We start from the raw sequence: 24,805 nt of genomic DNA on the forward strand, positions 1-24,805 counted from the left end.
AAAGGATGAAGAACATATCTCATATATGCTGGACACAGTTATGATTCCAAGGCAGATGCTTAATAAATAGGGCAATCTTGTTCTAGAGTGAAACTGACTATTGGTTGCTATCTACATTAAATACTACATTAAATAGCCATTCTGCACCACTTTAAATGCCATGACTATCTGCTAGGGAGTTCTGGGATTTGTTGTTTGGATCAGGTAATTGGAATTGTCTGCAAAAGAGCTCTTGCCCACTCAAATTACAGCACTGGAGCTCTTTAGCAGAGAATTTCAAGCCCCTCGCCAAACAATAGTTCCTAGTATTGTATAGGATGGATTCATGGCAGCCAAGATGGCTGTAGCTGTGTAATACAGATTTACTCAATGCTTCAGCCAAAGGCTCCTGACACCTTAGGGCCACATCATGCTTTTATAAACCAGCTGTGTTCTTAATGTCCTCACTGTATGTCATCTGGTAGATGCCAAAAATATGAACGGGGCAGGGTATATGTCTGTTAAGTACACCATGATGCGCATTGGAGATCCATTACTGGATGGAGCTTCCATGCACAAGGGCACATTTATGGATCTGTGGCTTTCCTTCATACACTGCAGTATAAGGCCTGACAAAGACACATCTGAAATTGCTCTAAGTCTTGAAGATGATATTAAGGAAGGAAGAAAGAGCACTCAATTAACCCTCTTTGCAATTCACCCAAGCAGTGATAAGAAAACGTAAGACAGGGAGATGGAAAATGGAGAGCCAGTCTCTTCTCCCACAGCCCCAGAGAAAAAAGTGTTCTAGGAAATAATCAGAAAAAAGACTGCTATATCCTCTCTTTCCATCCCTTGCCCCAGCCTTCACAACTCTGCACCCAAATACCTACTTGATATTTCCATACTGTTCTGGGCCTATGGGCTCACCTGGTGAGGCATTCATTGTGTACTCCTGCTCATTGCATAGGCCACAAGAGTTATGTATGTATCTGAGCAGAGAGATGAGCAAACGGCTCGTTCTCACTATGATTTAAACCGATTTATGGATCAGTTTATATGTGCCTCTTTGACACTGGAATCAGTGTCAGACCCAACTGTGTATGGTTTGAATCATGGAGAATCGAGGTGAAGTGAGGCAAATGCAAAAGACACACTCTTTTTGAAGATGGATCAATTGGTGGCTCTTTTAAAAAGAAATCAAGTTCGTACAACAAATGGGAATGACCGTTCAGATCTGATTCACATCACACTGGGGGGAAGGAACTATGGAAGGTGGTTAGCAGAGGTATGTAACCCATCCACCCCAAGTTTTGGGGAAATCCACCCAGGTGCCAAAGGTAGGAGTACAAAAACATGAAGAAAGGTCCTGTATGATGGAATATAGAGAGCCAGTGTGGCGTAGTGGTTTGAGTGTTGGCAGCAACCCACCAAAAGTGGCGGCTACTCCAGCAAAACTTTGGTGAAGGAGTGACCCAAAACACACACATTGAGGAGAAGTCAGGAGCCCACTGCAACTAGAGATATCTCTATAAGACAAGCCCCCAAAAGCAGTGTCCCTCATTTCTATCCATGCCAAGGGAGCCCCCCTTCCTTCTCCAGCTCACCATCTGGTAGTGCATCTCTGTGTACAACAAAAGGCAAGGACCGCCCCCCAAGTGGTGGATGCCCCAGAAAGACCCTAGGGAAGGGGAAGTCCAAGAGCCTCCCTGGAAAAATCAGGAGTCCAGAGCAACTGGAGACCCCCCAACAGACCCCCCCCTAAAACCATTGCTCCTTATTTCTGTCCAAGCCAAGAAGGTCCTCCTTCCTTCTCCTAAGTTTACCATCTGGGAGACTGAGGGTCTCCATTGCAGCGCCAGCAAAGTGCCTTAAGGAAGAAAGAAGGGAAGGTGAGTTCTAATCCTAGGACAAGTGCCCCGGGTGACACTCAAGCCTCCTGATGTCAGGGGAAGGTGGAAACTGGAGGAGAGACAGGGCCTCCAAAGCTGGTGCCAGCCTGGGAGATGATGAAGGGGGAGCCTAGTGAGGAAGGAGAGGAAAATAATTTTTTGGGGGTGGGGAGAAAGTGAAAGGAGAGCAAGTGAAGGATTTGCAAACTGGATTTGGAGGAAAGCAGGAGGGAGGGAAGCATCTGGAAGGTCAGAGAGGCACTGGGTTAGTATACTCTCTCAGCCTCATTGAAAGGCAAGGGCCAACCCCCTCTGAACCAGTCTTGCCAAGAAAGTTTTGACTGGGAGCAAGGTGTCATTTCCTGTTCTGCCTCAGACAGTAAAATGTTTTGAGCTGCCTCCAGACCACACATGTACTTGCATTCTGTTTATGCCACATTTGCCCACGTCAGTATAGTGGAGGTATTCTACATGCATTGAGAATGATAGTGGCTGGAATGCTGTATGACCTTTCTCTCAGTGTAAATATACATGCAGTTAACTAAGTAGTAGAGTCACTAAGAAGCCCAAATACTGAATTGTGAAGATGCATAAAGTGACATCAGCAAGAGTACTCAATGTGCCTTGGGGGTGTCTGATATGGGACGAATTCACTTTGGTCCCATTGTGCAACTGTCCCTTTGCCAGCTCTGCTACATAGCTATATACTAGCAGCCCTCTACTGATATGTACATGACATATTTGCAGTTCTGTTGAGGTTTTTAAAAAGAGTTTGGAATGGCCATCTTTTGAGAGTGCTTTGATTGTGTCTTCCTGCATGGCAGGGGGGTTGAACTGGATGGCCCTTGTGGTCTCTTCCATAATTCTATTTCCCACAGACATAAGTCCACATATGAGCAGGCAATGCCCCAACAGAATTCTGTCCTCAATTCTTAACATTGCAAAACCAGAAAATGGATATTTGAGTTTTGATGCTCCATTGCCTTATGTTTATCACCCCATTTGTCAACACATGGGTACCTATCCCATGATCACCAAAAACATAGGCACATAATTTGACTAGCTATTTACAAAGCCACCAATGATGGGTGTCTATGAGCCCTAAGCAGGCAGTTCAGTTTTCAAAACAGATTGTGTGGTCCCTGGAGTTGTGCCCAAACTAGCTATTAGTTATTGCAATGGGGGTGGCCGGGCGGGGGAGCGCAAGAGTGGAAGAGCAGAATACAGCAACAAATGTTTTTAACCCCAGTTTGCAAACTGTGTTAACAGCATCATCCTCTGAAAACCTGTTCTTTGTTCTTGGCCTTATGATGTATCCCAGCTGAGCTCATTGAAAAGAAGCAGGAGCAATAGCAGCTTGGAAGGCCCAGAGCTGCTGCATCTCTGTGGGCCCCTTGGCTGAGCCCCAACATGGGAGATCTGGACTGTTCAGCTCTAGGAATCTACCATTTTGACCATAAAAGGGCAGGCATTTCTCAGCTCCTGCCGGGAGGATGGGAAAGGAAAAGGCAGAGCTATTTATAGTCCATGTGAGGGTCTGGGCTTGAACTCAGGGTTAATCAGCCTGTGACTGTGGGACTAGATTGGGATCTCGTTTTATTTTCTCATAAGCCTTTGATTTGAAAACCAACCCCTAGGGCTAAAGGAGGAGACTGCTATACAGTGCTCTTTAACCTCCTCTTTCCCTCTCCTCCTGAATCCCATGCTTCCCAAGGTAGCTTCTCTATATGGTACATTTTGTATTTCAGCAGTGGCATGTGAATACAAAATACACATGGACTCTGTCAGCTGTGAAATATGTATATGTATAAAAATAATCAAACATGGGTCTTTAAAGTATTTAGAAGCTGTCCCCCCTTCCCTAGATTCTCTTCTTACCTGCTGATATTTAGTATTTTAATTGTACACAAACACACATACACCATCATGGCTGATGGGATGCACATTTTATTTTTTTGCATATGCACAAGAATTTCAAGGTACTAAATCAAATGTTGCTCCAGTAAAAAGAGGACTCTGGATTTGGGGCTTGGAGAGATTTCAGACATGAACATGAAGCACTATTCTTTGGATGAGAACATTTAGCCTTCTAGGTATGGGGGGCTTCAGTTCCCAGAAACCCCAGCCAGCATGATGGATGGTGAGGAATTATAAGAACTGTATTCCAAAACATCTGAAGGGCATTCCCCAAGTTGAAGAGCCACAAAGATACTCTGGAATACAGAATGGGAGTGCATTGTTTTGGAGTTCAGAAGATGTGCAGCCATGTGCAGAAGTGAGAGCAGCAGCTTCTATAACCTGAAATAATCTTTGTACCTTAGGGGCACCTCTTAGTACTCCCTCTAGATGTTTTTGAACCCATACATAGCCAGCTCAAGGACATAAAAGGCAAGCTATAGTTTGTCTCTTCTTCTGTACCTTATAATATATGCAGTGGAAAGACATAAGTGAGGCTGTTGTACTTCAGACTGTCTAAAGCTGATGCCCTTGAGATGCATTGGACTGATGGGAGCTACAGTCAAACACAGCTGGATGGCACCAGGTTGAGGAAGTGTTTCATTGATTTGGATGACTGCTGCTAGTTCACTAGGTGATACTGGCACAATCAATAGTATGAGCTAACAGGGTTGACACAGAATGGGTTGGTGACTTGTGGCTGTCCAGATCATATCTCAGAAGCATTAGCAATAAAGTTAATAATGCATTGCCTTTGATTAAAATTAATTAAAATTGTTAATGCTACTTTTCTTAGATTTTTTAAATATAAAATTACATTTACTAATGCATTACTTTAAAAGAATAAAAATACTAAAATGGCTAAAAATGACCAAAACCTTCAATGAACCGCCCAAACAACTGAACAACAAATATATTATTGAAATTAAGAGCTTTTGAATGCATTGTTGAAAAAAAAATAACAAACTACCAGTGACAAATTAATTTTTGAAGAATTCCCAGCTCTTTTTGAAATGTTGTTCATCTGCAACTCTTGTGAGGCGTAACTAGCACAGTCAGCAGTGAGGGATGATGGGAACTGTGGTGGAACAAGATCTAGAGTGCTATATGCCCTCCCATAGATTAATGGATGACTTGTGGTTCTGAGCAGATTTTTGCAGCAGCAACTCAGAATGTATGGTGGCAAGTGTCTGGCTGGCTGACAGGGCAGGCAGACAGAGACTGCATACCCACCAACATTTCCCACATGAAAACCAGGACACATGAAGCCAAGCAACAGCAAAGTATGGTCAAAATGTGAAAAGCTGTTAAAGAGGAGGAACACACAAGCTAGGAGAGGCTGTAGCAGTTTGCTTTTGCCTAAGCCTATGGGGAAGGGCAAGCCTCCATCCTCACCTCTCCTCTTTCTGCCTCCCTCCCTTTGGAAGTGGAGTTTTTACATCAGTGCTTGTCTCTATGAAATTGGGAGTAGAGAGATAACTTGTTTATATCTCTCTGTTACTTTGGTCAATGTGACTGCAAAGAGGCCATTTCCTATCTCTATTAAATCTTAAGTTCTTTATGACTCTTTGTTCTGCCCTTCTCCTTCCTGTGCTGAGTCGAGATGGGTGCAATCACAAGGTTCTATCTCAGGCGGGATACAGACCGCCTGCACCCGCCCCTTTCCCCGATGGATTGGAGCCTGAACTGCCACAGCGGCAGCCTCAGAGGCCCCAATCTGCCGCTTTTCCTGGCCTTGAGGAAGTGGCAAAACAGCGCTTCCCCGTGGCCTGGAAAGGGGTGTCCTTGGGGCTTCATGCCCCAAGGACACCCCAAGAGCGGCAGAGAGACAGAGAAAGGGGCTTTCTCTTTTGTGTTGCTGGTGCAGCTGTGTAAAGGCTGCGCCAGCAATGCAAATGGCAAAAGGAGCTCCAAAACAGAGCTCCTTCCAGCGCCGCTGAAAGGGCGCCACAAGCGCCCTGCAGCAGCATGCGTGCATCATGCCCACGCCACTCCGTTTGGAGGTGATGCAGCCATGACGTCATAATGGCGGCGCCCATGTAGACAGGGTGCCACCATTACAATGCCGCAGGTATGTGCTAGCGTTGCAGGGCATCTGTAAAGGATGCCATGAGGCAACCCTAGCATGTATCCAGGCCGGCGCTTTGCGCCGGGCTCAATACCGCCTCAGAGATGTTTTTTTCTTCCTTTCATTCACAGGAGTCAGTCTTTTTTAGGGACTCCTATACCAAAGTATAGATTTTTCTACTAATTACCTATTTTCCTAGATGCTAAATGGATTCTTTGTAACAATAAAGTCAGTCTTATTTTTTACATTACCTGTTTATTACCAGCTACATACCTTTTCAGCACATGCTGCTACTCTACTTAATATATAAACTATCAATTTCACTAAATCCCAACAGGAACTACTTTTGCACTTTAATCTCAGTTTGCAACAACTGAAGTTAAACTGAATAGAAAAAGAGGGGAAGCGGGAGGAAGGGAAAGAAACAAGGACATTTTAAAAGAAGCTGGAAAATTGGGATGACAGGGAGGGAGGTTATGAGAAAAACTCTTTACCCAGGGCAACAGTTCTTTTATAAAGGCCCCAGAAAAGGCAGGAAGAGTTAAATGTAAGTTCCAGCCTGTCTCCTATCAACATCCTTCTTGCTGCACCCTGGGATAGTTGCAAGATTGCATTCACACTGACTGCCGAAACTATTCTCAAACCATTTTCCCATACATCACTAGGGACTGGTATAATTTCCCAGAGGACACTTCCTTTCCAAGTCCTATAGACTGCTTAGCCATGCCTCATTCCAAAAGAGTTTCAGGACAGTCTGTCATAGCTTCATCCTCCCATGGGGCACCAGCTGAGAACTTGATATGTATCTGGGAGGGATTAACCAAACAGAGGGTTTGTTTTTCCACAGAGCCTAGGGTTTGATAAGGATAAGATAGTATCAGAACCCAAGTCTCATTCATCTGGGTGCAATATGTACAGTGGGCCCTTAATATCTTGGGTTTTGGCTCCTGGAATCCCCATGGATACCAAAATCTGTGGATGTTCAAGTCCCACTATACATAATGGGGTAATAAAATTATGCCCCTGCTATAAAATGGCAAAATCAAGGTTTGTGTCTTGGATTTGTGTGTGTGAATATTTTTGAACCGTGGTTGGTGGAATCCATGGATGCAGAATCTTGCTATGGAGGGCCAGCTGACCTTGCCTCTTCCCTGCTCCCACCCCCCACATGCAAATAGTCTAGTCTGTTTTAGATAAATTTATCCTTAATAGGGATCTTCATACATTTTTTCCCTCTTTATATTTTTTGGCTGTTGGATTTTCATTTACAGCCAGATACGATAGCAAGGCATGTACCTGTCTTAATTATGTACAAATAACAAATACCATGTAGACATTGTTCCTTCTCCCTGGAGTGGGCCCTTCCACACAACACAGTTATAGTACTCTGATTTCATTTTAACATCTATGAAATCCTGGGGCTTTTAGTTTGGTCAAGGGGACTAGAGAAGCTGAGAGTTCTAAATATGAGTGTGTCTGTGCCTACAAATCACTTGTTGACTTATGCTGACTCTATGAATTTCATAGGGTTTTCTTAGACAAGAAATGGTCAGAGGTGGTTTTTACAGTTTCTTCCTCCTCAATATATCCTACAGCACATGGTATTTGTTGGTGGTCTCCCATCCAAATACTAACTAGTGCTGACCTTGCTAAGCTTCCAAGACCGTATGAGATCTGGTGCCTTTAGGATATTTAAACCCATTCTAAATGCCCATCCTTAAACTGCAGCTAGCGAGCCAGCATGGTGTAGTGGTTTCAGCATTGAACTATGACTCTGGAGAACTGTCTTCAAATTTTCATTCAATCATATAAACCCAGTGGATGGCCTTGGGCAAGTTACACTCTCTCATCCTCAGGGGAAGGCAATGGCAAACCTCCTCTGAAGAAACTTGCCAAGAAAAACCCTTGATAGGTTCACCTTAGGGTTGCCATAAGTTGAAAATAACTTGAAGGCATACAACGACAACAAAAACTGCAACTCCCAGGATTCCATAGGCCAGAGCAAAAGGAGTTAAAATAGAATACAAATAAAATAAAAATAAAAATGTATTTATTCCATTTATTTATTTAATATCCTGTACAGTGTATAGCACCAAAAAAAAGGAACACAATATAATTTAAAAGAAAGCCATGAAATGGTTTGTACATTGGACTATAACTCTGGGCATCAGGGTTTGATTCCGCGCTCGGCCATGGAAACCCACTGGGTGACCTTGAGTGAGTTACACACTTGCAGCTCCAGGAAACCCCATAATAGGTTCACCTTAGGGTCGCCATAAACTAGAAATGACTTGAAGGCACACAACATCAACAACAATTTTAAAAATTTCTCAATACAAAAGTTAAAACACAAACCAAATTTGATGTTAAAAACATTTAAAGAGCATTAAAACAGAGGGGGGGGGGCACTACACTTCTCTATGTGCTGCACCTCATGGCACCTCATCCTTGAATTGCTTACCCCACCCACCCAAAAAGATGCCAGTCTGTTGCCACATCCTGTTAGCTCTCCATGCACTATGTAAGAAATGCCAGCAGGAAATAGGATCCTCTGGGACTTTTTCTTTCCAAGGGAACCCGTATCATATCAAGACACACCTCTCTCTGACTCTCAGATCCTTATGTTTCATGTATAAGGGAACACACTTCTCTTTCTCCTAAAGAAGGGCCTGGGTCAGAGTCAATTTCTTCCAATGTTTCTACTTTGTTCTAATGCTACTTTGGATGGGATGCAGCAGTTCTCACAAGATTCTGCAGATTCTGGGACTAACACATGTCTTACTTTCTAGAGGGCAATGCTTTCCTTGAGGGACTGTTGGAACTGGAAGACAGTCTTCTTACTGAAACTGTTGCCCCTCTGAAAGGCTGTCTAACCCATGTCTGGTTTAAAGATCAAGAACCACAAAAAGGAGAGCTAAAACACGGTTTGAAGTTGCCCCTCAGCAGTGAGCATATCACCTGTTCACAGTTTTCTCCCACTCCAGTGAACTACACTGTATGTATTATAATTCATGTTATAGTAATTTATTTCTAAATTTGGCAATGGCACATATAAAGTTTTCTCCTCTGCTAAATTTGCCTTCATGTTTGCTTCTTTAGTGATGACTAATTGGCCACCCTATATAAGACTTAGATCACCTTTCACACTACACAATTATAGCACTTTGATACAGCTTTACCTGCTCTGGCCACATTCTATGGAATCATGAGATCTGTAGTTTCATAAGCTTTTTAGAATTCTCAGCCCTAGTGCTTCCCAAACTACAAATCCCAGGATTCCACAGCATGCAGACATGGCAGTTAAAGTGAAATCAAAGTACCCTAATTGTACATGCACATAAACATCTTTAGCCCTAAAAGTGTCTTCTTAATTATGGGTTTGCAGGTCCGACCTCAGACTACAGCAGAGTAAGTAGTGTCTTCCTCCTCTTCTCCACCTAACCTGTGCCCCCTTTATAATGTTCTGGCTCTCAAATAGGACAGGAAAAAAGACATAGCTTCTAAATAACATCATGGAATAGCAGAAAGAATTTACATGCCAACTGTGAGAAAATTTTGCTCTTAAGGGGTAGTAACACGCCTGATCTGTACTGTTTGCTTTGTGCTGTGGGGAAGCAGCATTTAACCCCAGATTCCTGCAAGAGCATATGTATCTTACTATTTTTCTAAAGACACAATGCCTTTCACGCAGAGCTTGAACAAAGGCACATTTTTGGATTACAACTCCTGTAATCCCCCTGCCACACTGTCTGGAGTTCTAGGAATTGTAGTCCTCCCAAAATATAATTTTTCTGGGCTCTTTTTTCCCCTTCTGTTTTCTTATACTGCCCAAGAAAGTTAGAGAACAAAGATGTCTAAAAGGTAGGGTTTTGTTGGTTGGAATTATAGCAATAGGTCTGTGCCAATCCCTTGTGCTGCTGCAGAGCTGGCGTTGCTTAGCAAGAACATCAAAGGGGTAATATTACATAGATAAATTCCTGCCTGCTATTAAAGCATTTTCTTTTTTTAAAGTCAGTTCATGCTCTGAGGGTGACTTTTGTGCATCAGGAGAAGCCATTTCTGGTAAAACAGTCAATGTTGCCAGGAGGTGTTGTGGCTCACAATGCCTTTAAGAGTACGTTATTGATAAAACTTGCATTTTGGTATAGGCGCTAATTTACCTCTCAATGTAGTTCACCAGGCACTCCTATAATAATTTATTTGGATGGCACTACTTTATACAATGCTTTAGGCCTGTGTGCCTTGGAAGAAGAAGTAACCAAGTATGGAGCAGAGGGAGGAAAATTAATTCACTTTTTGTGTTCTATGCAACTCATTCCTAGGTAACTAGGCACAGAATTGCAGATTCATATACATGGAAGGTTTGCATGTATGGTAGCTACACATGGATGAAAATATTTGCAGGCTTTATTGTGTATTAAAGCAAAGTTTGCAAATTCTTGTACCTGTCAACTGTGATGTATTATTGGTTTTCACAAACTCCACTAAAGCTGAAAGTCACAAGTTTAGCAGTGACAATCATCTGTAGCAACTCAAGATATATTTTATATTCAGAAGCAATACTAGGACAAGTAACAGACTCATTGCTGGGGCAGAATGATGAGATAGATGGAAAGGGAATCTCTGGCCCTCCAAAAATTTTATGCTATAGCTCCCTCAATCCCATACCACTTGCCATGTTGGGTGAGCTTGTGGGTGCTTTAGGCCAAAGCCTCTGGAAAGCCAAAGACTGCAGTTTAGGATGGAGCTCTCATCCATTTTCAAGAGAGGGGGCAGAATCCTATTGTTAATCCCAAGTAGAGCAAATCAGATGAATCAATGAGATTTACCAGTGTTTTGACTCACCAATTAATACTTGATTCAATGGGTCTCTTCTAGTTGGACTGGACCGGACTCAGACCACTATCTCTATTTTTCCAGATAAAAATGGACTGTTATAGTAGAAGTCTTTTGGACACAAGTACATTTATACAGTGGACATTACCAGACAAGGGAAATTGGAAGTATAATCCAATGGCAATCTGAACACAGTCATGGGGTTTGACGTTATTGCATGATAGACTACCACACGCAATTTCGGGCAATGGGAAGTCAGTCCGAATGCAATCATGGGGTTTCACGTTATTGCGTCAGAGGTGATCACACGCAATTTCAGGCAATGGCAAGCTATTTTCGGACAATGGGAAGTCAGTTCGAACGCAGTTCAAATTCACGTAAATTTGCTGAACTAGTGAATTCATGTGAATGCATTCTGTCCTCACTTTCTTTTCATTCGAAATTAAGAGAAATTCTGTGTGATAAACTCCTGTGCTTCTTAAGCTATCTGATATAGGGGACCAGCATTCCCCCTCCCCCCCCCAAAAAAAAACCATGCCAGAGACTTTCTCCTTTGTGCTCATTAGGTATAATTGTTTCTTTCTCTCTTAGACATGTGCCAGGGACTAGCAGCCAATGGCTTATGGACTAGGACCAGTCCATGGTTCACCACTTTAATACATCTCAAAAACAGGATTCATTCCGCATTTTTTGTCTTCAGCTTGTTTAGGAAGGTATATAATGATAGTATCAAGGCAAGAAGAGAATTGAAAGATGTGTTATAATAGGAAATGGTCTAGTACTTATGCTTGTGTGACTTTCACTTCCTATGTGGGATTGTTGAAGGTCATCCCTCAAAAATACTCCCCCCATGGTTCTGTTGGAAGATATTGTTTTCAATATCAAGAATGAACTATGGCAATGGCCCGGAGAGAAGTTTTTAAAAAAACAAGGTTAGATATCCCTTTGAACCTTATATCTTTATTGGCCAAACAAAATGTAGAAAATGCATTGCACTAGCTTTCAAAGCTTCAATGGCTTCTTCATCAGGCAAACAGGTTTAAAATCATATGGGAGAAAAACGGTGAAGATGTCAAAGTCACACAGGCATACATTCTGTTTCTGATGTTACTCTGTTGTCAGATAAGATGGCATTGAGGGATCTCAATGCAGGCAGAGGCCACTGCCCTTCTTGGCCATGTGAGAACCAGGGACAAAGGGCAATAAAAGACAGGTAATAAAATTGCAACTCCATTAGAGTTGAAATTAGAATTGAAAAATTTCAACTCCATTAGATTTGAAAGTTAATGGAGCTGATGAAATTTTATTACCCGTCTTTTATTGCCCTTTGTCCCTGGTTTTCAGTATGGCTAAGAAAGGGAGTGGCCTCTATCTACTATGAAAGCCCTCTAAACCATCCTAACTGACAACAGAGCAGAACATATGCCTGTGGCTCTATCATCTACATCTTTTTTTCTCCTTCATGATATTTAACCTCTTTGCCTAATGAAGAAGCCAGTGAAGCTTTGAAAGCTTATATGAGGCATTTTCTGCATTTGCTTGGCCAATAAAGGTACGTCTGCTCTTTTATGGATTTTGTTGTATTTTGCTGTATGGCCAGCACAGATGCCCTGGATATGTTTCCTTAGAGCGATAAGACACAGAACCCTCAAGGAATGCTCTTTTCTTATCACCTTCTAATAACAATTATTTTCTTTATTTCTCTCAGGATTGACTGCTGAAGGAAGCTGTTGCCTGGGTGACAACTGGAAGCTTTCTGGTGGGCAATGGACAACCAGTCCTGAGCAGAACAGGCACAGAGATTCAGAAAACTGGCTAGCTGTGTTTGCTGGTCCACAGTGAGACCATGGCTGACCTCTGTCCATGAAAGCCTACTTTTAGCCATTTTTACTTTGTATCTTTTAAAATGCATATTAAGTCAGCATATCTTTGCACACATATCAGTTAATGGGATACAATAGATGATTATGATTACAATATGTTATCTAAGGTACTGGTTGCATTTACAAAACATGCTACAGTTTGTGTCAGCCATGGTTTGTTGCTTTAGTCATAAATGTTCCACAGTCAGCTAAACAAATTTGAGTCTCCCTTACCATTTGTGTTCAGTTTCTCTCCTGCCTCTTTGGACAGGTCTTGTTTCAGGGCAGGTAATAGAAACAAACAAACAAACAAACCAGATCTAGGTATGAACATAAAAAGGCAGGGTCTAAGCAAGCCTGAGTTCATAACCCAGCAGAAAAAGTATGGCTTCTAATCACAGTTTGTAGCTGGCTAATAATCAATGGACTGCATGTGAGGACAAGTCTGAACACAACAAATCAGAATGCATAAAACTATAATTTGTTTTACTCTAATGTATGAACCTGGCCATTAGATTTATCTTTGCTTTCTTCTGATATGTATATACTGACCATACAAGTATTTAGCCCCACATCCATATACCTACACACTGAAGTAATTCCTATCAATGATTTTTCCATATACATCTATCTTCAGCATGAGCTTAACCTTTCATCAATGTGCAAACTTACGCTTTGCATGAATAACTGTAGCATATCACTTATAAGGAATAGTATTACTGAATAGTAAATGTAATGATGTGCCTGGAGGATAATTTTAACTGTGATGCTTCCTCTGTGTCAGGGGCATCACTAGGGGTGTGTGAGGAGTGTGGACCGCACAGGGTTAACACTTCAGTGTGTGTGTGTGGGGGGGGGTGGTCATCTGGTGCACTAGTGTGAAGATACTGTCATCTGGGTCTGGCAGGTCTGCTGGCGAGTGGGAAAGCAAGACTCCTCCCTTTCCTGCTCATCCAGAAGCTCTGGAAGAAAAGGAAAAGGCAGTGGGATGGTGGCAGCAGCCCATGCCCACCAGCAGCCACTGGTTGAAGGGGGCTACTTTCCAGGTCTGGCAGGTTTGCTGACTGGATAGGAAAGTGTGTTGCCTCCCTTTCCTGCCTAGCCAGAAGCTCCACCAAATCCAGAAAAAGCTGTTGAAGAGAGGAAGGAGCTATTTAAAAATGATCTGCACTGGGGATCATATATACTAGGTATGCTCTTGATATCAACTACTTTAGAAGCTTCATATGGTTTTTGCACAACTACTCTAAACAAAAATCTCGGTCCAAGTATATTACTGAAGATTTCAGTCTGTCTGCTGAGACTGGAGCTCTGCTAGCTCAAGATACTTTTTATACAGGAATGTCTTATTTTATACAGCATTCCACACTCAAATTTTACTTCCCCTTTGCTTTGGTGGGTCAACTACTGGACAATTCTATCATTGTGTTGTAACGTAAATGATCATTCTTCCATTCTACATAATCCTGGGATTAGCAGTTTACTGAGATACTTAGAATTCTGTCCTAGAGAGCTCTAACACAGTCCACTGAACTACAACACAAGAGTTCTCTAGTGAGAACCTCTTTGAACGACAAGTGTCAGCATTCTGTAGCATGGAGCCATTGCAGTTAAAGTGGTATCAGACTGCATTAGCTCTGTAGTGTATTCTACATCACATAAGGTAAGTTGACAATCTGGTTGAATCAGATGATACTTCTGGAGATCAGCTGCCTACAAAACTGCATCACCCACATATCATGGAAAGTAGCCCAACTTCTGAAGTCTCCCTGACTTCTGAAATCAGGGAGACCTCTGAAGTCAGAGTCACAGGATTTAGTTGTTAGCCAATAGGCAAGCAAAGAGCAGAGAGTGGGAAGGGTATTGGTGTTTTTCTTAACTATAGTTTTTTTTACCAGTTCTATACTATTTTCATTGAAGTAACTTCTCCTAAAGAATCCTGGGAATTGTGTTTTGCCAGTGAGAAAGGGGAATCCTTGTTGAGCCAACTTTTAGTGCAGGAAATTGACATTGTGGCCAAAGTCTAGCACAGAATGGAGTGTGCATAGGTTCATTCTCATCAATGATCTAAACTTAAATTTGGATTTATGACTAGCATGGTATACTGCTCAGTTTCATCTCCTAAAGCTGCACTGAGAAAAGAAACTTGTAGATGTTGCTATCCACCAGTGACTCTGGAATCCTGCTTTTCATTTTTCTGTTTGCTGAGGTTTATCTCCCTTGGAAACTATTTGGGTAATGACGTCTTGTCCTTTAGTTCTGCCTGTCCCTTTGACTCATTGTGGCTCATTCCCAAATGTGGCTATAGTTTTTTTTTTGTTGTTGTTTCCCATCCTGAATCTATTCTGAGTCTGGAGATAATGTTGCATTTGGCAGAGTTTCTGAAACACAGATCTGGGCTTTTGGTGAACTTTCCAAATGATCTCAAGTCTTGGTAAGTCATTTTCTCCTACCCTTATCCTAGGCATGGATGTAGTACTTCCAAAAGGCCCAGGTCTTATTCAGAAACCTAGCAAAAAAAAAAACACCCTTAAACACATAATACAGAACTCTGGAATATGAGGTTATTTGTCAATGTTGGAGAAAGTAGGTGCATCCATTTTGGAAAATAATGTATTTTAAAGTCTAAAATTAGGGTCTCTGGAAAGGGTCTTGGTCTCAGTGGGGCCTCAGATGCGAAGTATTTGGCATGCATGTTACACATCACTGCTTTGTAATATCTGATGAATGCAGCCAAAGGAGGGAGGGAGGGAGGGAGGGAGACATTCTATCATTTTCTCTCTTCAATCAATAAAAACCTGGGTTATTCCCTTCCCCCCTTTGTTTTATTTAACAGATATGTTGATTGGAAGCTTTGTGAAATGAACATCATGTACTTCTTGAAAGGGTCATTATGGCCCTGCTCCTGTCTCTCAGCTGACGTTAGCTGCACAACATCTCCTCTCTGTCACACAATGCACACCTCTTCCTGTACTTTGTCTGCTTCACAGAAGAGGCTGGAGAGGGAGCTGCTGTATGATATGATAGATCCTGTGAACTGTGCATGGAGTAGACAAAGGGGAAGAACAGATTGCCAAAGAGCCAGATGAAGTTCCAGCCCCTGGAGCTGCCATCTGCTTCTTGTCAGGTTGTTGTGAAATGCTTGTTCCTGGCTGTCCGATGAAGGAGGTTGCTGGACGGCAGCATAAGGATGCAGTTATGACAGATGCTCTGTTTACCATGCTTCATGCCTAGTCAGGATCACAGGATGTTAGTTTTTGCCGGGGGAAGTCACAACTTGATCTCCAGCTCACCTCTTTCCTCAACACATGTCCTCCAAACTGTCATCTTCATAGAAGACTTCACTTCATCAGCCAAATCCATACATTTATGACATTCATTTAAGCCACAAAAACAGTCCCAAATACACTGAATTTGGCCTCTATTTCTGGCCCCACCTCACAGCAGTTTCTAGGTCTCTCAGACAGGGAGAAAGGGGAGAGGGTCTGAACATTAGGTTTGTCATGAAGAGTCAAACTGGATGATAAGAAGAATGTGTATTTCTGGTGATTAACTTGTTTTTCTTCTGCTGATGCGAAGATGCATGCTTCATCAATCATATTTGTGAAATAAGTACTGTATATGTTTACTTTTCAGTGTCCAATCACAAAAGAAAGCATGGTTAAACGCAAGTTACAGAGAAAAAGCAAGTTCTATGAAAACAGATATCTTTTGTGACTTGAGGGAACTTCTTCATATACATTAAGCATATTGCCGAGTTTGTCCCTTTGATTCCTAATTACTGTCTAGATTTGTGTATGGACTTGCATCTGATCCTTGCTTCCCAACATAACTTGTGTGTATGTGTTCTAGCTTTTGTCAACCCTATCACAGGGTGTTTTCGGTTGGGTTTTTTTTGGGGGGGTGGGGGTGGAGGCAAGATTTGTTGAGAGAAGATTTAACTTTGCCTTCCTCTGAGGCTGAGAGTGTATGATTTTCTCAAGATCTTCTAGTTGGTTTTCATAACCAAGCAGGGATTCAAACCTCTTTTCCAGAGTTTTAATGCAACACTTAAACCACTTCACCACTCTGGCTCCTAACTTTGACCAATAGATAATTGAGAAAGCTGTAAGTACATATGTAGGTTAATACTGAAACTACACCTTTGTTCACATTAACACAGAGTTCACACTATGGTTTTGCACTATTCTGAAGATTCCTTTTCTTCTTCTTCTTCTTCTTCTTCTTCTTCTTCTTCTTCTTCTTCTTCCCCTGAAATACTTGCCTGGGGTAACAACACTAAGGCGGGTTACAGACCACCAGAGAGTACGCACGGAGTGCGTACTAGGGTTAGGAAGGGGCGGTGCTTCCACGCCCCCTAACCCTAGTACGTGCTCTGCGCGTAGAAAATGGCGACGGCCATTCCACACTGCTGCTGCCACCACTACATCACGACCGCGCTGCCTCCAAACGAGGCGGCGCGGTTGTGACGTATTGGGGCCACACCAGGGCGCCTAGGGCGCCCTTTCCGCGATCCCAAAAGGAGCTCCCTTTCAGAGCTCCTTCTGGGTTTGCGTCACTGGGTGCAGCCTTCAGATGGCTGCACCAGCGACGCAGAGGAGAAAGGGGCCAAGCGGCCCCTTTCTCCTCCTTCCCACCGTTGCCGGGTGTCCTTGGGGCTTGAGGCCCCAAGGACACCCCTTTCCAGGCCGAGGGGAAGTGGCCTTTTGCAGCTTCCCCGCAGCCTGGAAAGCGGGAGATCAGGGCCTCGGAGGCTGCCGGTCTGGCAGTTGAGGCCTCGATACAGTGGGGAAAGGGGCGGGTGCAGGCCGCCCCAAATGGGCGGTCTGTAACCCACCAATGTACCTTCATTACTAAGCAAATAATATCCGTGCAACAGAGCAATCTACACTATCTTTAAATAGGTTTGAAGTGTTCTAATTAGCAAAGATATAGGACAATTTTCCTTAGTGGGGAACAATATAGCATTTTGGCAACTCCAAATAATATATAAACTAGCAAAAACAAAGCAATGGGGAAGACAAGTGGGTTGTCTAGTACTAGTTATGTACTAATGCACACACATTCATAAAGCTATTTGTTCAGAAAGGGCTCAAACCATTCTTATTGCCTTGGCAGAATCTTCTCCAAATTCAGTTTCACTGTTCAAAATACAGTATTCACAACACCAACAGGATTATGTTGTTATTGTGAGCAGAGGTAGTCTTAGACTGTATTGTCCAGAATGGCAATTCTAGGACAGGTGTCCCATCCCATATCTTTCTTCCACTTCCCCCTTCTCTATATAGACCAACTTTGCTGCATAATTATGGTTACCTCCATTAATCCTCATAACAGCTATCCCAGAAGAGCCTAAGATTAGTTAGTATAGTTTTTAAGATGCGAGAAGCTTTGAACCCAGGCACCCTAAGTAGAATGCATTAGCCTCTACATCACATGGGCTGTTTACAAAAAAATTACCTTGAAGTGACATATCTCTGTAAACACAGCTATGTCCTGACATATAAACAGATATATCCTTGGCCCACTGAGAATGTTCCACATAGCTGGTCTTATCCTTTCCAGTCTTCCAAGCAGTCTTCCAGGATATGCAGGATCCAGTCATTCTTCCACAGCCTCATTTAGCATTGCCAATGGCCAACAGAATCCCCACTATGCAAGTTCTTCTTCCAAGAGATCATCAAGGCCAGCACCCCTTACGAACTGAGCAGGTACCCTAGAACATATTGGGGAGGGAAAGAATATTTGCCATAATTCATTTTCTGAACAAAGAATGGGTTTCCTGACACCGCCCTCCCCCGAAACCTAAGTGGCAATCGAAAAACAGTGGCAAGAATTTTGTGCTTTTTTTTTTTTTTTGCCCAGTGTTCACTCACCCTGAAGTGCTTAAGAAAATCATTTCCCACAGAAATACATGTGGGTATGTTTGTGTGAGTACCCTGGGATTCTGTGCATGCATGCATGCATGCATAAATAAATAAATAAATAAATAAATAATCAGTTTTCAGACAGCAATAGATGTCTTTTGTGTAAATGTGATGTTTTCTAGTGCAAGAAAGGCAATCTTGCACTCTCTCTCTCTCTCTCTCTCACACACACACACACTAATATAGCCACATGGTTATGTTGCATAAGATTGCTGTTTCCTGCACAAAAGTTTTTTGTACAATTTTGTTGTGTGACATCTTTGTGCTAGATTACTTTTGTGGTTAGTAACAGCATTCTTGTACATAAACAAGACTTTTTTTCTTCATACTTCCCATGCAAAAAAACTCAAGCAAACATATGTATTTCTATGCAGAGGAGAGCCAACATGGTGTAGAGCACTGGGCAACAATGCTGGAGACGAGGGTTCAAATTCCTGCTTGGTTGTGGAAACCCACTGAGTAACCTTGGGCAAATCATACACTTTCAGCCTCAGCAGAAAGCAAAGGGAAGCCCCCTCTAAACAAATCATGCCAAAAAGACCCTGTAATAGGTTCACTTTAGGGTCACCATGAATTGAAAAAGACCTGACAGCATAGAGCAACTTTCTGTGCAGCGTAATTTCCTTTAAAACTTTGGGATGTGCAAATATCAGGTAAGAACTGTGAATAAATATTGGTTTTCTCCTGAGTGGGGAGAATACTGTGGAAATTAAGAGGATGAAACAGTGGGATATTAACACCCTACAAAATATCCTGAATTCTGTACTTCTTTCAAATAACCTATGGGAGACAATGAGGTTTCTCAACAATAATCTTGGCCTCAATAACTTTCTTTGTTGGCAGAAGCTTTGAAACATTGCTCTACAAAAAGGTTGTACAGTTGGCCTTCCACATTTGTGGCTTTCACTTTTGCAAATTTGGTTAATCACAGATTTGTTGTATTTTATATCTGTACTGTGTTAATTTGTTGATGTAATCCCACCTCGATCCACAGAAAGGCAGGAAAATACAAATAAAAAATATTTATTATTATTATTATTATTATTATTATTATTATTGATTAATATGTTCTATCTAGGAATCTCTAGGTCCTCCAGGATGATTCTATTGTCAGCTTCTGCCAAAAGTCACACTAGAAGACCTAGAGATTCCTAGAGAGAACAATTCTCTAGGCATCTGTAGGTTCTCCAGCAGAATTTCATGATCAACATCTGTCTAGTCTTGACCATAGAATTGCCCTGGGGGACCTAGAGATTCCTAGAGAGATGTTCTCTCCGATGGGAAAAAAATAGTGTTTTTTTTTATTTGCGGCTTTCCACTTTCATGAGGTCTTGTGCCCCTAACCTCAATGAAAGTGGAGTGTCCACTGTATTCTCCCTTCTTCTCTGCAAACTCCTTACCTTTCCATTACAGATCTTACAGGAAGAGTATGCCTGGTGAATGGACAAACTCCAAAAGAACCTCTTCAATGTCTCCCAGCCCAAGGTGCAGTGCTGCATCTCTGGTCAGTTGTGAGTCTGAGATGAAGCACTGTAGCTCGGGAAGGGAGGAACAATGCAACAAACAGTTCCAACCTGATCTTTTTTTTTGCCAAGCTACATGGAGCAGGAGAACCTGGACAGGTATGTCTACCAATTGAATCTAAGGGACACAGCTCTTCAGCTGGACTGAGACAGCAGGGAATGACAACAAAGCAGAGGCTGAGTGTGAGGAACAAGCATGAAGAAAACCACAGAATGGGTTGCAAGCAGTAGGAAGCCTCTAGTACTGCCCATTAGACAATTGATTCCTTAAAGAGTGACCATGTTACCAGCCAAGTAAGGACCCCAATGCAAAATTTTGTTTTCCCAATGTTTCTTGTTGCCCAAGAAAAAAAGAGCTCAACACAGAGAAAATATATGCCCACCTCACTATCTCTTACCTCTGCAATCACACAAAACATTGATACCTCTGCCCAGTTATAAGGCAAGAGGATGAGACAGAAACAATTCTTTGGAAGAGACAGTGCACCTTTATAAAGCTGGCCTTCTGTTTTCATGGGAGATCCATTCTGGAACACCCCTCCTCGCGAAAATGAAGACTCACACATATTCAAGCCCCATAGGTTTGAATGGGGCATGCCCTGGGCGCGTGCACCAGGCACGCGCATCATTGAAAATAGCGAAAGTTGCCCCTCCACAGATATTCAAGGTCAGATTCATGAGTTAGGAGGGGCAACTGTATACATTACAGGCCTATATCTGCATGGAGAAAATTTGCATATTATAGAAATGCTCTCTTTTAAACTTCCAGTTCTTTGATTCTATGATTCTATAAACAGGAGGTGTCTGGTTTTCTTAGATCATTCTTGTTCCCGAAAATGAAATCAAAGCAGTGTCACAAGGCAGAGAAGCGAAAGAGTTCTCACATAGCTACCAGATGTCTCCCCATAGGCACCCCAAAGTAACAGGGTGGTGCACAGAGGGAAACATTTCCATTTGAGGCCTGTTTCAGCTGCATCACATGAGAAAAGCTCAGTTGGCAATGAGATATGGAGAAGGGACTTATTCAGTATCCTGGCTCTCTGTCCAGCCCTCACTATGTCCTCGGGGTCCAGTTTTCCCAGGAATCCCTTAGGTGATAAGAGGGGGATTCCTGGAAATACTGTTCTTGGGGTCATGGCTCAGCAACTGTTGGTGGTTTGTTCACTTTGATCACCCTGGAGAGAAGGCCATAGGCTGTGGAGCAAACTCTGGGAAAGCTCCAAAGCTCACCAAGGGACTTGGCAGGGGTTTCTGCATCATATTGATGGACTTTCCAAAATCTAAAGAGATTAATTTTCTTAATGGCAGCAAAAAGAGAAAAAGCTTGTTTACCAAATGCTGTTCACTTCTTTCCTTGTTTTGTTTAGGTGTAGACAGATCAAATGGAAAAGGGGGGGTTGTGATCATTTTTAGCAGACTTTCAAACCCCAAATCTGTGAAAACATTGCTCACTTGCTGACATTTTCATTGTTCTGCTTTACTCAATCTATGACCGGCTGTTTAGTTTACAAGACCAATCAGGCCTGTAGTTTAGGTCTGAGTGTGAATGTGTTATCCTAGTTATTGTCCTAGTTCAAACAGATTGGTCCTCTTGTCCTTTCATGCCCTAAAATGCTGCCTTCCAAATACAGTTAAGCAGCCATTGTATCTTTAGACTATCTCTCATAGTCTAAAGACAAGTTTGTGAATTAAAGTCTCTCCTGTTTTCTAGTGGCCGTGCCCTATGTTGTACACTATAATTCAAAGCCTAGGAAAGTTGTTTCTTTGAGGAGTGAATCTAACTTCCAGACCCCTCCTCCAAGCTGCTATGGCCTGTATTCATGCTGTGGCAGGATGCTGGGAGATGCCGTCCAAAAAGAAAAAGCAACTTACCCAAGCTATGCTAGAGTTCCTGCACCTACTTTAGAACTGTTCTCAACACTTGTTCATAGGTGTGGTTGAATCTAGAAATGTCCTCTTTCTGTTTCTCTGAACTCAGTGCTGTATCCAATAAAGTTTTGTGCTTCTGCTGCTTCTGTGAGTTTTGTGTTGTTTTGATGGGGGAAGTCAGGTCAGGCAACCTACCTTCACAAGAGTGGCTGAACGGACAGGCTGCAAATTGCAGCCTGTGTTGACTAAATTCAATAGAGACCAATACAACAGCACTCATCTGATACAGCAGATTTCACCTTCCCTGAAAAACAGTGTGTTTTGGCAACCAGGCTGAGGTGTGTGTGTGTATTTATATGATGTCTATGTCAAAGGGGCTCTAATGGACATCTGCAAAGTAGAACATATCCCTCCCTCTACTAATGAGTCAACCCCTGATCCCAAAGGCAGATTTATACTCTTTGCCCAGATTATGAATGTGCATAGATTATGGCTCCACATAGCCCTTCCATATCTGAAGAAGGAAACAATTCTTTTCACAATTTCATCAGTTGTGTATCGGTGTGGCTGTTGTTTATCCACATTTACTTCATTTTGGTAGGGAGCACCACCACAGTTCAAATGGTTTTGTAGCAGATGGATAGATGGATTGGATTGGATTTATATCCTGTCTTTCTCACAAAATGGGTTTCAGTAATTTTTTAAAAGATCCAGTTGGACCTTATCACATGTGTGTGTGTGTGTGGGGGGGGGGGTTGCAGCTCAGATCCGCAATCACTCCTGTTCTAGCAACACGAAGCGTGATGTTTTTTCACACCAGATTCAGAGTCACTCCTGTCTAGCAATGCGAATTAGAGTTAAAACGTGATGTTTTACCACACCTGGTTGCCTTTCTGTTGCTCTTCTGAATTGAGGGGGAAGCAAAGTAAGTTCTATTCCAAGCAAGTCACGTGATGCGGATTCAAGCAAAGCGGAGTGAGTGCACACTGTATTACCACACTGGAAGGTTCAACGATTCGAGTCGGCACCCTTGGGCATGCTCAGTGGGGCTCTGGATGCTGTCCTACTTCCCTGCCCCCTCCTTAGCTGTCATCCTTCATCGGGGTGAAGAAACAGTCAGGGGATGATGGGATAGGTGGCAAGTTGGCAGAGAGGGTGAGATAGGGATGCAGGAGAAGGCAGAGGATGATGGGATAGGTCACTGGGGGTCATTGGGGCCAGGAATGGGATACAGGACAAGGCAGAGGATGATGGGATAGGTCGCTGGGGCCAGGATTGGGATGCAGGAGAAGGCAGAGGATGATGGGATAGGTCTCTGGGGGTCGCTGGGACCAGGGTTGGGATGCAGGAGAAGGCAGAGGATGATAGGATAGGTTGCTGGAGCCAGGATTGGGATGCAGGAGAAGGCAAAGGATGATGGGATAGGTCGCTGGGGGTCACTGGGGCCAGGATCAGGATGCAGGAGAAGGCAGGGGATGATGGGATAGGTCACTGGGGGTCACTGGGACCAAGATTGGGATGCAGGAGAAGGCAGGGGATGATGGGGTTGATGGGATGGGTGACAGGGTGGCAGAGGGGGCGAGATGGGGTTAAGGAGGAGGGGGGGATGACAGAGAAGGACGCAGGGGGCCAAGGGAGGTGACATCAGAGTGCTTTTCCACACCGGACCAATTCAAAGTGAAATCGAAGTGAACTTGAATGTGAATTCTGTGAATTCCCTTTTTTTCTGAATTCATCAAAATAAGGAGTCACTTTGGAATCACTGCGGAAGCACCACAGAAGGAGCTCCCATAGAAAGGAATTGCGTCTGATAAAACATTCATGTTATGACATGAATGCGCATCGTTGGAAGTGCAGTCACATCGGGACTGACCTGAAAAATCTCTAAAAATCTCCATGTGATAAACCTCATTGATGGACATCTGCAAAGCAGAAAACATCTTTCTCTCTCCCTCTTTTCCTCTGCTATTCAACATCTTTATCAATGACTTGGATGAAGGAATAGAGAGCATGGTTATAACATTTGCAGATGACACCAAATTAGGAGAAGTAGTTAAAACCCCTGAGGATGGGATCAAAAATCAAAATGACTTTAACAGATTAGAAAGCTGGACCAAAACTGACAAAATGTATTTCAATAGGGAGAAATGTAAGGTACTATACTTACGGAGAAAAAATGAAATGCATAGATATAGGATGGGGGACACCTGGCTTAACAAGACTACATTTGAAAGGGATCTGGGAGTCCTAGTAGACTTGAACATGAATCCACAGTCTGATGTGGCAGCCAAAAGAGCCAATGCAATTCTAGGCTGCATCCACAGAAGTATGGCGTCTAGATCATGGGACGTAATAGTGCCACTCTATTCTGCTTTGGTCAGGCCTCACTTGGAATATTGTATCCAGTTCTGGGCACCAAAATTCCCAAAGGATGTTGACAAGCTGGAACATATCCAGAAGTGGGTGACCAAAATAGTGAAGGGTCTGGAAACAATGCCTTATGAGAAAAGGGTTAGGGACCTGGGTATGTTCAGCCTGGAGAAGAGAAGGGTAAGAGTTGATATGATAGCCCTGTTTAAATATTTGAAGGAACGCCATATTGAAGACGCAGCAAGCTTGTTTTCTGCTGCTCCGTAGACTGGGACATGGAGCAATGGATGGAAACTAAAGGAAAAGAAAATCCACCTAAACATTAGGAAGAACTTCCTGACAGTAAAAACTGTTCAAGTGTAGTGGAGTCTCCTTTTTGGAGGTTTTCAACCAGAGGCTGGATGGTCATCTGTCAGGGTTACTTTGATTGTGTAATCCTGCATGTCAGGGGGTTGAAGTGGATGGCCCTTCAGGTCTCTTCCAACTCTATGATTTTATTAATTTACAAAAGTTAAAAAGAATT

The 24,805-nt window shown here is 42.8% G+C and overlaps 1 long non-coding RNA gene across 1 annotated transcript in view; it reads left to right on the forward strand.

Moving 5' to 3' along the window:
• The window catches only part of LOC149284491 (uncharacterized), a 32,654-nt gene extending 13,101 nt beyond the window's left edge, over positions 1 to 19,553 (forward strand). The window contains exon 2 of the long non-coding RNA XR_016277840.1: positions 12,440 to 19,553. This is a non-coding gene — a long non-coding RNA (uncharacterized LOC149284491). The remainder of the gene's footprint in view (positions 1 to 12,439) is intronic.
• Positions 19,554 to 24,805: the final 5,252 nt, after the last annotated feature.

The sequence above is a fragment of the Sceloporus occidentalis genome, unplaced genomic scaffold (genome assembly GCF_023333645.1).
Source record: "Sceloporus occidentalis isolate IW3139 unplaced genomic scaffold, rSceOcc1.0.p SCAF_92, whole genome shotgun sequence".
NCBI classification, from domain to species: Eukaryota; Metazoa; Chordata; class Lepidosauria; order Squamata; family Phrynosomatidae; genus Sceloporus; species Sceloporus occidentalis.